This window comes from Sturnus vulgaris, chromosome 8, assembly GCF_052056855.1.
Source record: "Sturnus vulgaris isolate bStuVul1 chromosome 8, bStuVul1.hap1, whole genome shotgun sequence".
In the NCBI taxonomy this organism is placed as follows: Eukaryota; Metazoa; Chordata; class Aves; order Passeriformes; family Sturnidae; genus Sturnus; species Sturnus vulgaris.
Genome location: NC_142250.1, coordinates 16,471,426 through 16,487,808, shown reverse-complemented (window position 1 = coordinate 16,487,808; position 16,383 = coordinate 16,471,426). Strand labels below are relative to the sequence as shown.

The 16,383-nt window shown below is 37.4% G+C and overlaps 1 protein-coding gene across 6 annotated transcripts in view; it reads left to right on the top strand.

Moving 5' to 3' along the window:
* The window catches only part of LRMDA (leucine rich melanocyte differentiation associated), a 640,335-nt gene that overhangs the window by 60,299 nt on the left and 563,653 nt on the right, over positions 1–16,383 (top strand). The gene's annotated exons all lie outside the window — the stretch shown is intronic.

Genomic DNA, 16,383 nt, shown 5'->3' with positions numbered 1-16,383 from the left:
GTGTGTGGCTTGCAGCTGGGGAGCATCAGGGAAAAGTCAGGTTCATTTGACTCTAGAGAATGCTCAAGCCCCAAGAGTTTTGAAGAAGAGCCTGGGAGGACGAGTTGTGTGACAGGGCACCTGACAGTGGACATGGTGACTGGTGAGAATGCACAGACTGGCTCCACAGAACCTCTTGTCATAAAGGTGAGTCTTGCATCATGACTGCAGCTGCTGTATTGTTGCTGGCCTTTGTATTTTTCCTTTTTCTTCACCCGAAGAGCTTGAATCAAATCTCTTGTAGAAATAACACCACCACAGGAAGGTGCAAACAGGATTATTTTCTCTGCTACATTGCATAGTAGCAATAGAAGTATAAATTTTAAAAATAAAGTAGAACATGTTGAGGTGATGTGTAAATGTAAATTTTGACCAGGCTTCAGCATTGGCACAGTTGCTATATATTTTTAACTACCACCTGTACAGCAGTGGTATGTGTGGGACCAAGAGTGTTGCTTGGAAGCTGAGGTAGCCCAGCAAATGGAGTTGGAGTGGAAAATAGGAAGATGTGAGTGGCCAAAGTGCTATGTAAGTGCTAAGAGATTATGAGAGCCCTTGCCTGTGAGATGGGATGGGAGATTTTAGCCTGCTCTGTCCTCCTTGGTGCTCTCTTAAAAAAAAAAAAAAAAAAAAAAAGTGTGACCTGAAGTTGTGAAGTCACACTGTCTCATGTGAAACTGTAGTTTTAACTATTTCCAGTGTTTTCAGAAGTGGACTGTTTTCTGCCCGCCCCTGTAGCTTCCTCTCTATGTTAAAGCTATAAACCAGGGATATGCCTGAGTAGAGCCAGTCACAGATGCTCTGCCAGCATGTGACTGGTGTGCTTGAGCTTTATCATTCCTGCCAACTGACCCTTTCACTAAAAGTTTAATAGGGGATAAATTCACATGTGAATTCATAATCCCCTCAGTTGTGCCAGAAGGATTCCTTAACAAGCAGGCAACAAAGAGAATCTTATACAGCTGGATTTTTTATTCCTCCTCCTCTTCTTTCTCTTTCCAAATTTATTGGGTAGACTACTTCAAGGATGTGTCTTTAACTGTCATCCCAATATTTATCTGTGCATAACCTAAACAAACAAAGGCAATATATTCAATGTGGCTTTCAGAGCAGCTCTATGCATGGAATTGAAAACGTTTTTGAGCTTTTAAGTGCAATAGGTGGAAATACTATATTCTTCCAAATATTTATTATTTAGTATTTATTCTTACTCAGTGTAATGTAAAAATAGTGCTTTCCTGGCATGTATCTCTTGGAACTTAAATGAAATGTTTATTTTGCCACATTAGTTCATCGGGCTCTTTTGTTATTTCAGAATTCTGGGTATTGTTTGCTACTCTTACCTACAGAAGCCCGTAAATGCAGATAGTGTGAATTTTTTTAGTATAAATCACTTCTAATCAACTTGGTTACTGTTATTTTGATTTTGAGAAAAGAAATTGTTTCTCCTAATGTTCAGTTAAAGTGCCTTTAAAATGGTGATATCATCACTACTACATTTAAAAGCTTCAGGGTTGTAACATTTATTGAGCAGTGCTCATGGAAAGAATATAAAGGATGTCTGGAGGCTTTCTACTTTTATAAAAAGGACACTGCTTTTTGTGGCCTGTGTGTAATAATGTTTAATTTTAAAATTTTATATTATATTTCTGACATGGAAAATAAGGAAATATGCATAATCTCTTTACAGCACTTGGTTTTTTGAACCAAAACCTACTGGTGTGTGCTAGCTTGAATGAAATGTCTTTCAAAGTTCTTATTCCAGAGCCCCAGCTTTTCATAATTTCATTGTGTATGCAACCAAGGTTGCACAGAGATGTTTCTTCTGGTTAAACTGTTCCTCCCCAGTCAGTAGGCAATTGCTTTTAGGGAATATTTTTTTGCTGTGAGACCTGTCACATTCTAGAGGTCTCTGTAACTTTAGAACTTGACATTTCCTCAGTGGAACCAGTAAAAGGTGGCTTTGTTTTGTTAAACTTTAAGAGAAGAAGGATGCAGATGCCTTTGGCAGGAAGAAATCCAATGTGAGTATACAATCCTAAGGGAAGGGGGGAATGTGTATGTGGTGTGTGTGTGGATGTGATACAGGTTGTGGGATCAAGAAAGTCAGCTGCATGGAATCTCGGAAGTTAATAGTGAGGTGTTGCTCACAGGGTCTGCTTCTGACTAGTTGCGGGTTTTCTTTTTGTTTGATTTTTTTTCTTGTGAAAGTAATTTGAGAAATTGTGCACTGAAATATTTTAACTACTGAAATACAAAGGAGGTGTTATCTTTCAAAAATTCAGCAACAAATTTCCCTTTACTCTGCTTGTTCTTCCCCCCTCACCTCAAGTGAAACTGTTCCAAGGACTGAGGATAAGTAAAATAGTTTCCCCCTTAATTCTTTGGAGTTGCAACATCCTTAATTTGGAAGGAGCTTTTTTCTATCTCGTGAGGATTGTTCTGAGGTCTGAAAAAAATTCATCAAATTTGGGCAGCTTATGACGGAATGTTTTGGCACCTGCCATTAATGTCTTTGAACACCGGTATGGTTACAGGGTATGTTATCCAACCTCAGAAAGCTTTAGATTCATACAGGTCATATTAGCATTCAGATACTGGTTGAAAATTATAAAAAGAAGACTGAGCTGAAAACAAGTTGTGGTTTTTTGTTTTGTTTTTGTTTGTTTGTTTGGTTTTTTGTTTTTTTTTTTAATTTTTAAATTTATGTATTTATTTATTAACTATTTTAATTTTCTTTTTAGCTCTGTGTCTAACTGTTCATAATAATTCAGTATTTGGGACCAAGTAAGGGGTTTCTCTCAGTGAAGCTTTAGAAAATAGAGACAGTCCTGAGACACTTTTGGCTTCAGTTCCAAACAGCTCTATTCTCTTTATTGTTTAGGAAAAATTAACATCAGGTAAAAGAGCTGCATGCCCTAAAATACTGCATTTTAGTTGACTGAGGAGCATTTGCTTCAGAAAAGCAGCTTTGGCAAGCTTGTAGTGTGGATCTCTTTGCAGATCAGAATTAGGCAGCAAACACACCCGCAGTGTCCTGGCAGTCACTGAAAAAATGCGTAAGGGCTTTGTTGCTGAAACTTAATTTTGATCCTATACTCATGTTGATTTCAAAATACTTCCTTATTTTTTTTCTTTATCTAGTACAGTAAATAGGAACACATGTAGGCACACCTTTTTGTAAAGGTATGATTTTCATTCTGAGATTGTAAATTATGTATGGGCTTTCAGTATAAAGTAATATCAGCAGTTTGGGTGATCATTTATGAAAGTGATTATTACAACAGTAGATTATACAGTTTTCTTAAATTATAAGAATTTCCAATTCTGGGTGCAGCTTCAGTGCAGACTGTAGAGCAGTATCTTAAACTGCCTGGAGGAGATGATTAAAATCTTCCCCCAGAAATTAGTATCACTGGATTTTTCATAGTATCTCTGAAGTTCCCAGAGGTTTGCATTGATAAGTATGAGAATTATCAGTCCTACAAATACCATTGAAATTGTAGATTTACAAGAAAATTAATTATTAATTCTTATTTCCTAAGTTAAGGAAGAATATTTTTCCAGTAATAGGTGGGGAAAAAAAATCATCTTTCTTTTCACACTCTGAAGCTGTGATTACTGGTTTTTAGCCCACCTGCCCCAACATGGTTGGAGGACACAACCCAGTATCTTGTTGCTTCCCGAAGACTCTGTGCCCTGGAGGCTGGGTGCTGTAATTGCACAGCAATAAACAGTTGATGAGAATAATGGAGTATGTGAAAGGGTTTCCCCTGGAAGGGAAGGCTTGGGAGCCTGCAGCACTAGGAGCTGTAGGATCTGATTTGACTCGGTAAACACTGCTTGTAGGGTGTAGTGATAAACTTTCCCCATGTGTTATTTCAGCAGGATATCTGATGCCTTCCTGTGTTCTGCTGGAACTGCTGCTGTTCATTTTCTCTTGGGTAGATTGGACATAACTGAAACTGCATCTATGGTATTGGTTTTATTTGGCAGCAATGAAATTTGAAAGCACATCCCTCAGAAGTCCCTGCTTGCTGATCACTGATCTGTTCCACAAGCTGGTTGAAGCACGTGCAGACTAGACTCTACTTGGAGAAAACTAGACTAAACTGAAAGCTGGATTCTAGGTTTGCACAAAGCAAACGTTAACCTCCAGTGAAGTCATAATGATTGAGACCTTTGAATATCTTCAAACCAGGTGTGTAATGACCTTGATACTCTTACCATGATTTTTGGGGAGAGGATTTGGTAGGAGACGAATAACGGAGTAAGTATCTTGACAGATTATTGGACATGTCAAGACAATGACAGCTTTCTGTTTCTGACACCTAAGTTGTATTTAGGCCAGACTTGCTTTGTTGCTGTGGTGGGCAGCACATTGCAGCTTGTTGTTCAATAACTGCTACAAGTATATATATAAATATATGTATTCTCAGCCCTAGCGAGGCCACATCTGGAAATACTATGTCCAGTTCTGGGTACAAAAAAGACAAGGAGCTTCTGGAGAGGGTCCAGCGGAGGCCACAAAGATGGGACTGGAGCATCTCTCTGAGGAGAGACTGAGAGAGCTGCACCTGTTTAGTCTGAAAGAGAGGCTGAGAGGGAATCTCATCAACCCATACAAACATCTCAAAGATTACTGTCAGGGGGAGGCTGCCAGACTCTTTTCAGTGGTGTCCAGAATCAAGACAAGGAACAGTGGCTAAACTAAAACACAGTAAGTTCCGCCTCAACATCGGGAAGAAGTTCTTTACACTGAGAGTGGCACAGCAGTGGAACAGGCTGCCCCAGGAGGCAGTAATGCCTGCTATGCCACAAGATCTTGACACATTTCTTAGCTAGCAGTCACTTCATCCTGTACTCAATTCATGCACCTCTGAAAAGCAACAAACAAATTAAAAATTCTAAACCAGATAGAAAAGAAACCAAATTAATTTAACCTCATCTTCTCAAGCTTTCTCCTTCAGTGATGAAATTGATTGCAGTTTTTACAAAACTACAGGAGCGTTCTTTCAAAATGTAAATATCTTTGTCATTGCCATCTGTATGTTTTAGGGTGTGTTAAAACTCTTCTTTTGCACCATGTCACAGGCTTTTAATAGGGCCTGTGTTTCTCTGGGTATATGGCACATTGCCAAAGGCTAACTATATTGCCAGTAAAATAGTCCTTTACAGAACTTCTGTGGAAATCACACTTCCAGTCTTTTATTCCAACTAGATTTTGTTTGGCCTCCTTTGTTTTTATGCTTTCAGTGGATGTAGTTCCTACAATCTATCCAACAAAACAGTAAAAATACAATCTAATTCTGATAAATGGGCATTGGCACTCATGGTATACTTTTTATTTATCAAGACACAAAGCTTTCTGAAAAATTCTGTTTCATGTTATTAATACTAAATTTAATTTGCTATATAATGAATTTTAACATAAATTAAGTAGCTAATATATTATTTTTTCCCCTTTTTTTCCTTACTTCTATATACACCTTATGCAATACCAGTATATTAGAGGTAGCTTTGTAATTTAAAGGATCTTCTTTGCCCTCTTGTCAATACTGGTCATTGCCCAAACCATGCAACAGTATTCTTCAGTAATATAATTTGTTTTGATATTTAAACTAAGATTATAAATTTTTAAACTATTCTAGTCCTAAATCTGTAGATTAATTTGCAAGGGGCATGAAGGGACAATTAAGTGATTGTGGTACATTTTTAAACCATGCACAGTTTGATGTATATTTTATGACATAGCTACTTGTGTGCTAGTCTTCAGGAAAAATGTAAGCAAATGGAAGTTATAAAGGGAGTTTTATTGGCTGAGCTGCATAGAAACAGAGTAAAAGTCTTTTTGCTACTCTCAGAGATGCTGCCTGTTTATTTTGACTGTTAATAATACCACCAGCTTTTTCTGTGAATTTCTGTTCTTTATTGAATTTTTCTTGTCTATGATGTTGAAACAACTAGGAAGAGTTTATGCTGAGAAGACGCATTCAGTGTGCTGTGACAAATGTTTAATTTGCTTTCATTCAGTGTTATATTGCAACTTTTCTAATACCATTGCGGTCATCTGTAATTGTTTGGGTATCTGGTGTGCATTATTTCTAGCCATTTTAATGAAATATTACAGTTATTAACTATGGCTACTGGTTTATAGTGTCTGTAATCCTTGAATGTTGTCTGTTATTGTAGTTTAGGACCACTTTGTTCGAGCATTAGCCACCTTCTGGTTTGCATCAAGGTGGCTGTCTAATGGATCATTAACTGCTAGAGAGGCCAGGGTCCCTGGGGACTTGCTGGGTACAGCACTTGTGGTATGAGAAGTAAAGCTCATAGAGAAGAAATCTGAATTAATGCACCCTGATGCAGTGTGAAATGAAATTCCTCTGTCCTCATAATATCCTGAGGTTTGCTATAACACTTTGTTGCTACAAGTGCAGTGTGTTTTACATGCTGGGAGTGGGCAGGTGTTGATGAAGTGGACACTCCTGAGGGCAAATGCCACTGTTCTCTCCTCTGTTCAACGTGCTGATCTCGGTGCTGCTTTTTTGGTAGGTATTAATCACCTTCTGGAGAAAATCGTTCTTATTCTCCTCAATAACTTTGAAGACAACACAGTAACAGTTATAGGTGGGTTATGTGTGTTTTCTCCCCCACATTTTTCTGCTGTGGATACTTCCCCCCAACTCTTCAAATAAATGCGGAGAGCTAGCAATGTCTGAAAAATGCCAGATGAAAGGGGAGTTCATATCTATGTGTCTTTTTTAGTAATCTGCACTTTTCTGAGGCCTCCTTCTTCTATTCCTGGCCTTCCAATAGTACATTTAGCATCTAAACTTCCCTTTGTTGGAAATGGTTCTATGGTTAGATCAGTCCCAAGCTTTGCTTCTCAGCCTCAGTGTGATATTTGGAGGCAACAAAGGGATTCCTCTTAAGGTTTCTAATTAAGCATATCCTCTCGGTTGATCAGGATTTCCACCTGGGCTATTTAGAGGTTGGTGAGAAGTGTTCAGGTCTTAGGAGATAGCTAAATATTTGGTCTTCTTCCTCTTCAGTCCCGTTTATGGAATTGTGTGTGTTTCGTACAGTTCTGCCAGATAACAGTTCTAGATGTTTTTACCTGTATTTTAAAATTCAGCTCAGAGAGACTTCTACTGTGGCTCTGACCTTACTGAAATTCTTGTGTGAGCCCGTACATAGTAAATGTCACAGTTAAGGATAAGAGTGATTTTTACTACAAATTGCTGCCATGGTTTATCAAGTATGAAGTCAGCACTTTTTCTTAAGTTAGAATTTCATTTATCTGTCTTAATTAAGAAAGAGCAGCATGTACTGAAAAAGACCGCTTCAGTCCCTCAAAATATGAGTGTGGACTGTAAAATAATAATTACAGAGTTGAATCTTACTTGCAAGGGGATCTAAATATTAAAGCTTCAGTGCTCAAGCAACAAACACTTAGTATTTGGCAAAAAGTAAATGTTCCAACATCTTTCTCAGACGTAGAAGTACTCCTTTAAGCAATGTGTGTGATGAGAGATAAATTTGTTTAAAATTGAGATGGGTATGTGCATGTTGGTTTTGACTGACATAAGAAGGTATATAAACAGGATATTTTCAGCAAATACTGTGACCCAATTATTTGACTGGTTCTTTTGGTTGGACATGCCAACCAAAACCATTAACTTATTTGTAATTTAAAACTGACGTATTTATTCTAAATCAAATAGGAAGACAATGCAAATGCCATTGCATTTTGGGGGAAAATGAAGACAAAAAGAAGGAGGAAACAGGAAGTAAAATAATCTGTAGAAATATCAGATTTTTTTTAAGGTGGGGCATTGGAGAAAAGGGGAGTTACGTTTAATTATCCGTTACTCCCTGCTTGCATGTTCCTGAGCATGTGGAGGTATGGTTCTGAACAAATGACAGTTCTCAATTGCACCCTGTTGATCCACAATTTTAGTTGTGTTAGGATTTAGTTAGCAGCCTAACACACAGAGCTATGCTTTAAAAGCTCAGGATTTGTCTCTTTAGTTACCTGTTACAACTGAATTCTGAATATATTTTGTTACTGTTAGATTTTCCTAATCTGTAAAATTACTTTTCTGTAAAAATGTTATTTTTTATTTGTGTTTGATAATTACAAAATTGATATAAAACCACATTGCTCCTTGACTTCAAAGAGTTCATTTGACCCTTTTGACTCAAGCCCTTGGCTCTAAGAAGCATCAAATTAAGCTGTTGTTGTTTTGCTCCCCCCCTCCCTCCATTAGCAATCATTCTGTTGCACACAGTACGTGATAAATCAACGGCAGGAGCTTTAGAGTTGCCATAACATGACATTACCTATCAGCTCGTCAAGTCTGTGTTGACTCTGCGCCTTTTAGGCTGTATATTTCTTCAAAGTCTAGTGCCGGTTACTTAGTCAGCTCTAACTAATTTCAGAGTGGAAGGGAAACTTTACTGGAGTGCTGTTTGGGATCTGCTTTTTAATCCTGGTCTGTTTAATGTTTGCCTCCTGACATTCTAGGCCAGACATCATTTTAATGGTATGTGTGGTGATAAAGCCAATAAACTGTCAAGATGATTGATAATCTAAGCATTATAGCAATATGACTTTCCTGTTCTCCTCTGTGCTTTAGATGATGGTTTCCAAATTGAATTCTTACAGTGTGCTGTATGCTTGTTGGAGAGTCTCTGAACAAACAGTTGGAAGGAGCTAGCACTCACTAATGCAGGCTTTTAGATTTAAATTTCTGTTATTATTGGAAGGACTTTTAATTTGGGAAATGTTAAGTGGGAATTCTAACATTGTAATAGGCTTGGTCTCTAAATTTTTGAAATTCTGTTATTTTAATGGCCACCTGGGATGAGTCTTAAAATTTCATGTGGCAGATTTCTTTATCTGTACTGTCTTTCAACTAGAGATAACAAAGAGCAGTGCAGTGTGTGCAGGGCTTCTGTGTTCCCTTAAGCAAATTCAGCAGCCGTTTTTCATCATCTTAATGGAAAGTCATTGATCAGACGTGCTCACTTTTTATTTTGGGGAGCTTGGAGGCAATTGATTTGGATTATTTTTGCATGATGCCTAAAATTAATGGTTTTCATCTTGTACTTTTATGCTGGCCCCTGGACAGTGACAGGACCAGGACAAAAGAATGATAGATATTTGTGTTTTGAAGCTTCTCTGCTCCCTTTTTTTTTTTTTTTTTTTTTGTTCAAGTTTGCCAGTACATCAGTATCCATTTCTTTTTCTTTAAGCAGAAGTTAGCACTCCTGCACTGGCTGAAGAAATTTTGCACAGGTAATCCTCGTTAACATGCATCAGTTGATAAATTTTGCATACTTCTGTGATCCCTTCTGAAGTGAGGTCAAAGCCAATTGATATTTTTACTTAAGCCATGTAAATTTTCTTTTGACTCCAATTCACTGTCGGGCCATTACAGCCATACTCCGGATTCTGGGGATTTGAGTACAAATATTTCTTGAGTGATATTTAAACTTTGGGCAGTAAGTGCTGTTTTCTGCCCAGTTTTGCTATAAACATTTCCCCATTGAAATTAATTGTGTTCTATAGATGAATGTAAGGTGGTGCTGTATTAGCAAAACAAACCTTTATTCAGTAGGTTTTTCACTGCATGGTTAGCACGAATGATTTGGGGGATGATTTGGGCTTTGGATTAAGCTGTTTTCGTTGGGAACAATCAAACTGAAAAATCACGTGTGGATTGATTTGCCCACACCAGTGGTGCCCTTGCTGCTCCCTGCATGTGCTGGAAGATGTCTCCCAGTTCTTGGCTGCTGGGGATGGGGTCCTGTGACACTGCCATTCCCATGGAACTGCTGGTGACCTGCTTCTTTGAGCACTGAGTATGGGACTGTGGAAAGGCACTAGGAGATCCCAGTAAAGGCTGTTGAAAGTCAATGGAAAGTCAGTTAACCAGACTGGTGAAAGGAATTTTGTGTCAATAGGAGTTAGATTAGAGATGGTAGCTTGAGAACTTTGTTAATTCTACAGTTGATGCATATTTTAGAGCAGTCAGAGCTGAGAGAAGAATCTGTCCCTGCTTATACCTCTAGAGTAGCTCTCCAAAAAGAGTCTTTTGCTTTCAGCTTTGTTCTTTCACCTCCTCTCCTCTTCCTGCAGTCGACCCATCTTTTTTCCACTGACAGTTCGCCAGTTTAAGTTGTGCTTCTTTTATGTTGCCAGGATGATCTAGTGTGTTGCTGTGTTCACAAAATTGCACAAAAGCACTCTGTTGGATAACTGGGATAGGCCAAGAATGACTTTGAGAGATAATCCAGAGAATGGATTGGTAAGGAACTTGGGGGTTTATTGCATCCTCTTGGGAGTTAGAGCAAGGAAACTTCCGGATTTAATCCAAACCTAGAAACAGACCTGATATATGGTGAATCTTTTAGGCGTGCTTTGCCCAATCTTCAGGAGAAATTTGTCTGTGTTTTAGGGATCTTTCTAATCTGTCTTGTGCTGCCTCTCTACTTTTTGTAGTACTTGCTTTTTATTCCAGGAAGAACTGGAATAAAATAGTGTTTGCTGGTACTGAAGCCCTTCATTTTTGGGGGAATGGCCAGGCTTAAGCCAGAATAAATAGAAGGTTCTATTATGATTCAGGCAGGTGGTGAATGGGTGTTGAAAGTTATGATGGCCGGATTAAATTGATTGTGTACTCCTCGGAATTATGTTTCTTAGAATTTTTGAGTCCAATTCTAGTTGTATCACTCTCCTGAAAAAAATGAAGCTAAACTGGCTATTTTTTCTTTGCAACCCAAAGACTTCCCAATACAACATTGAATTTGTTCTCATCCACAGGCATAAAAGACTGAAGCCTAATTTAATTCTGAAAAATTAGAGCTTGTGTTTTGCAAAAACAACTAGGAAACAGTGAACTAAGTATAAACACACTACTGCACTGTGCTATTACAATTTTATTTCATCAGCTTTTTAAAGACCCTTACAGTCATTTTAAGCAGTACTTGCTGAAAGCAAGAAATAAGTTTCACAGTCAACTTCTTTACTCCTATTTGCATGATTACCTGTGGGTTTTTTCTTCTTTTTTTTCCTTTCTTTTAATTTTTTTTTTGTAACAGTGATTATTAAAAAGCCAGAAGTTTAATAATGGCTTGTCTGCTGAAGCAAGTGAAAACTGTTCCAGAACATATTTGGTTGTGTTTGAACAGATTTCTCTTCTCCCTAGATGTTCCTAGGGTAGATTGACCTTTTCTTTTTTTCATTTTATCCCCTCCCAAGGGAAAAGTGGTGGAGGCCAACTGTACAGTGGAGTGATAGCAGCAAACCATGAATTTATAATGTGAGCAAAGAATCTTAGACGTGCAGGTAAAGGATGCATCTAATTAATGGGTTCTCCCCACCTTCTCTGTCCAGCAGCATCTGAGATGGTGTATGCACCTTCATGATGTCAATAAAAAATTTGTCTTCTTTTAAAACTGACTTTTCACTTTCCTGGCATGTGATGTGTTGATAAGAAGAAAAAAGCATGTCTGTAGTAACATTGTTTGCTATTGTTCACCTGTTGTTTCTGTTATGTATGTTATAGTGATTGAGAGGCATTACCTTTTTCTTATTTAATAGCTTTAAAATCAGTAGTTCTATGGCCTGTGGTTCTTATATGTCTGCTATAATCAAATGATTACCAGGTTCACTTAAAGGGATGCATTTGTACTGTATCTGATTCTATTGTATAATTTGAAAAAAGCAAGGTATCTTGAGATCTTCAGCTGAGGTTTTTGTGTAAGCGGACATTATTTTATGTGAAAGGGAAAAAAATGCAACATTTTCCTTTTTTCCTAGCCATACATCATATTCTTACTTTTCTTGACTATCTATAAAACAATGTAGGCAGCCACTTTGTAACTGTTCTAGAAGTAGCACGTTAAGTGTTCAGCTGTGTAGGTAATGATGATTGTGCAGAATTGAGCACTGCTTGTGTATTCACCGCTAATAGCTCCCCATTGCTGGGTCGATTTGTACTAGGGGTTTTTTTCCCCTTCAGATGAAAGATGGTTTTGTGTAGATATTATTTCATCCATTTTGCCCCAGGAAAGACATTAGTAATTTATAAATAAAATGCATATAAAAATAGGAGAAATCAAATGGTAGAATTTTTATATCAAAGACTAATTTCAGTACTGTGAGATGAAGTTGAAATAGTTTTACTAACTGACTTCTCAACTGTTGAATTTTAGGACTTAGGAAAGTTAATTAATTCATGTAAATTGTGTAGACGAGGAGTCCTGGTTGGTCTCTGATCTGTTAGAAAATGGAGCAATAATATCTTGTTTTTTGAGCTTTGGATTGTATCTACAAGTGATCGTACTCAGCCAGCAAATTTAGCCTGTGTTTTATGTGATGGGGAGCTCAGCTGTGGCTCCATATAGATGTGTGGAAGTGAGAGTTTGCAGAAAATGGGTTGTGGTCTTCTTAAAATTGATTTTATTTCTTTATTAGCAGGTGGGATTTGGCAAGAATTTTCTTTTTTTTTTTCCCCTCTCTGGGGTGGTGATAAAGCTGGGTGAAGCTCTTGAAGGTCTTACTGTCTATCCCAAATAGTGGATATGAAAATTAGAAATTTTTACAAGACCTTTCTAATTCTGTATCTGATTGTCCATCAGATTTCAATGCTGTAATTTAGTCTGGTATCTTCTGATTGTTTAAAGTTATAGATCCCTACTTAAATGTAGACATTTTTAAATTAGATTCTTTTTATTCCCCTCCTTTAGGTATTGTTTTATTTTTAGGCATTCTCCTATTTTCCTTAGGATTTATTTGCTTTGTTTGTGGACTCTGTTGTGTGCAGTTCGGAGAAGCTGACTACATTCTATTTCTGCAATATTTTCTGAAAAATTACTTGTTTTCAGAGTGTTTTCATATTTGAATGGTGAAGGATCTGCTGATAAACTAACAAATAGAGATGGAGTGGGATGGCAAATCTTGAATCATATCCCCAGCTGAATGTCACCCTAGGGATTATCTGAATAAAACCTCTAGCAAAAAGAGGAGAAAGATGTTTAGTTCATGTTGTCTTTTAAAATAAAACTTACAAACTAATCACCATAGATCAGAATAGTTTTCTACAAGTAGTTGTAGAAGGAGTACATAAAGTGTGGTAAATCCTTGCTCAGATCTGTTCAGTGAGAAGGCAATATTGTGCAGTAGTTGTTTGGTGGGGTGCAGCTGTAGTTCAGGGAGGACCCAGGTCCTGCTCTGTGCCCTGCAGCGCTGTTCTGGGGCCCAGTGGTGTTGGGGTTTGTGTGATCTGTCCATGGTAGCTCTGCTGTATTTTGGCATTGCCTGTCCCAGTCTCGTTTCTTCCAGGCCTAAAGACATGGCTTGGTTTCACAGTGGGGTGCACAGTTTCCTTTGAGAAGGTGGTAAAGCAAAAGAACATTTCTATTCTAGAGGAAACCCTGAAGGAAAGAACTTGGAAAGATCTCTACACTCTCCTTTTCAAGTCAACTAGTTCATTTCTGGCTGTGGCCAGGAATAGGGCTGTGAGCTTGGTACTTGGAAAATGAATGACTGCTTTGTGGCTGTATATTTCTGCTGCAATTTTCCTCCATGCTCTTTAACAACAACTATTTGAGTATTGATCTGCTAGTGCCTAATAGCTTAGAAACACTGAGAATGTGATATGAGGATTAGAAAACTATGCCCCTAAACCCAAAAGCATTGAATACATATATATTCTTCTCCTCGTGATTTAGTTCTGATTGAAATTTATGGTGCTGGTCATGTGAGTAAAATTATAGGATGGTGACTCTGAGTGCTTTTTATATGTCTGGAAAAGCATGTGGGATACAAGAATGTGATTAAGTGAACTATAATAAATTGCTTACTTTGCAAAATTGGTCACCAATTATTAAGTAGGACTATTTAGACTGTTTAAACATAGAAGGAAAACTGGATAGAGTTCAAAGTACACAAAAATGCTTTGTTTTGCTTAGCTGATCAATGGAAAAGAACAACTCTGTGTGGTTTTGCTTTACATTAAAAGAAAATCAACCCTTACCATAAATTGTTAGGCATGGGGATTTTTTTTGTGTCAGTCAAAATAATTTTTCAACAGAGCATGAAAATGGAAGACTGAGAATCTGAATGGTTCTGCTTTAGAATCACACTGAAAGTTTTTTATTTTATGTAAATAGAGATTGATGGAACATTTTACACAGAGTGCAGGTTTTTGACAAAAAGTATTGATGGTTGCTTTCAGTAAGTGTTACTGGAGATGACAGAACATTGCATTTTAAGATGAATTACAGTAGAAACTCCCTCTTTGGGAATGTCATACATTTTATTTCATCTGTTGTTTTGAGAAAGAATGACTAAAGTCATAAATACCACAGACTGATCTCTCTTCCCTTAACATCTTATAGATCTTGCATTAGTTTGCAGTGCTTAGTAGAAATATATTAAAAATAATTAGGAAGCTGCATGGTTTTTGCTCAGATTTACTTACTGTACTGTGTGGGTTTTTAAGTGTCAACTTGTTTTAATGCTAATCCTAAAGGAATGACCCTTTGATTTTATATTTGCTGATATTTAAACCTTCAGAAAACCAAAATGCTTTGTCTGATGCATTTGGAGGCAAATTAAATTCAGAGGTCTGGTTTGAGTGATATGAGACTTCTTTTTTCAAAGGCAAGTTGATCAACTTTACAGCACCCAATGCTAAAATTTCAATTAACACTTCGAAAAGCATTGCAATGTCTATAAACAGAAGAGACGTTTACAAAATGTTTTGTCCTGCTCCTGTGCATGGTTTTGCTGAAATCTCTCTTGAAGTGATAACAGAAAACCAGACACCTGGGATGGCTGAATTCCTAGAACTGAAAATGTGAGTGGGATTTGGATAGTGAAATGTGATGATTTAAGTCAAAGGGAATTCTAAATGGTGCTTACTGGAAGATCAATTCTGTCATAAATGTACATTTGCATTTTGTGTTTTAATGTTTTAAAATTGTCATGTGGTTGAATTAGTTTTAGCCCAAACAAGAGATGTAGTCTCTGCACTGTTTGAGATTGTTGCTTTCAAATTCTGTGGAATGCACCCTCCCACACCCCTGCAATTCCTTAAAAAGACAGAAGGGAGGTTTGAGAAAACATTGTGCAGTTGTGAGTGCCAGTATTAAGGAAATTTCAGGGGAGAACACAATGTGAACTTGGACTCCTCTGTGGGTTTCATAGCTGATAATGACAGCTTGAAAAGAAAGACTAGATGTCTTCCTGGAAGAGTGATAGGTTTAGCATAGATCAGCTTCTGGGTGTATTTTTCAAGCCTTTTAAAGAATGTTCTCTTTTCTGAATAATAAAAGAGCGATAGTGACATTTTAATGATGAATTTATGTGTAAAAAGGGAATATAGCCAAAAGGGTATTGTCACCCTAAAGAAAAAAATAGCTTGTGTAAAGAAGGCTTGTGCTTTAGAAAGGAGCATGGAGAAAGTGACAAATCAAGTATCAACAGTAAAACTGAACTTCTCAGAGATTGCCTCATTTCTATGTTAGCATTCTAATTCCACTTCTCACTGCTTACTGAAAATCAGCTATTTCTTGCCTTCAACTGGATTATCTTCTGAGAAGAGGGTTGGATTTTTCTCTATTACTTCTATGCTGTTGAAAATTATTCCTTGGAAAAAAAAATTAATTTTGGATTATCATTCTTCCCACTATGAATATTTCTTATTGCTTCTTTGATGGAAAAACCTTACTTTTTTTTTTTCTTTAAATGTAATTATTTTCCCTGTTTTTACAATACAACATTGCCCCAATTTATTTTGAAACCTAGAGAGATATGGATCTGTTTCATAAATTGATTCTTTTCTTTCACCACTTAATGGCTTCTTTTAACAATATTATGGTCTCCTGGCTTGGATCCATGCTCTAAGCTGAACTGAGGAACATGCCATTGAACCGTGGCTGTGCAGTTGTTTAACAGACTAAGCCCATCCCTTCTCCCAAATCCCCTGTGACGTTCCATATTTGAATAGTGAACACCAGTCAGGTAATTATTAGATAACAAGGTATAGGCATCTTTTGAACTACTAAGGGACTGGTTAGATATGCATAAGGTTTATTGTGGAATTTGTCTTTTACAATGGACTGAAGCTTGTCACTCAATGTCTTGCAGTATTCAATAGCTTATCCTCTTGTTTAGTTTATAGATCCTCAATTGACTTCTTGATGGCCTCATTTTCTCTGCATGTTGCTGACCTGGGATAGAATATATGGAAACTTCTGCCTGACTGCTTTGCTCAGAGACTGTCATTGTTTCTGCTACATCAGTGTCCAGCAGCTGGGCCTGAAACA